General features: G+C 32.9%; 1 long non-coding RNA gene across 1 annotated transcript; it reads right to left on the reverse strand.

The window, feature by feature from the left end:
* Positions 1–359, reverse strand: LOC110115369. The gene is made up of 2 exons (XR_003699834.1): positions 141–359; positions 1–55 (listed from the first exon to the last, which is right to left on the reverse strand). It is a non-coding gene; the product is annotated as an uncharacterized LOC110115369 (long non-coding RNA).
* Positions 360–626: the final 267 nt, after the last annotated feature.

Consider the following 626-nt stretch of genomic DNA (forward strand, 5'->3'; position numbering starts at 1 on the left):
CGTGTTGAACAGAATATAAGTGCAGATTTTCCTCTTGAATATTGCATGAGGATATCTGTAATTCATCTTTTTACAAACAAGATCTAATAATAACCATCAATTGAGGACAAAATAAACATAATTCTTCAATATGTGCTTACCAAAAACGAAGTTTTGAAGACGCTGCATTATAAAGACAGCAGAAATCAGTTAGAATAGCACAGAATTAACTGCCTCCGTAATTTGTTTACAAGAGAATAGAAGATTTTTCTTAATCACATGACTAAATTTTCCCGATGCTAACCTCCTAACCTGAGTAGCAGGCATTATCATTATAACAGAAATACCTTTTCAAATAAGAAATCATTCTTAGCTGGAGCATATCCTGCAACCAAGAAGGGAGAAATGCTCAAACAATCAGTCAAATGCATGGCCTTAATTTCTTGCCTCACTTAGAAAAGCTGAAGCATAACATCCTTTGATATCAGAATGCCCATTTCAGACTTAAGGTAAGAAGAATATCATATGAATTAAAAGAAAGTAAAGAAAAAAGAAATATAAAAGGTCCTAATAAGTGAACCTCAGTTTACAATATCCACTATAGACACCGATTCTATCTCCATGACCATATTACGTTGGTAAAACTT

This window comes from Dendrobium catenatum, unplaced genomic scaffold (assembly GCF_001605985.2).
Source record: "Dendrobium catenatum unplaced genomic scaffold, ASM160598v2 original_scaffold_223790, whole genome shotgun sequence".
Taxonomy (NCBI): domain Eukaryota; kingdom Viridiplantae; phylum Streptophyta; class Magnoliopsida; order Asparagales; family Orchidaceae; genus Dendrobium; species Dendrobium catenatum.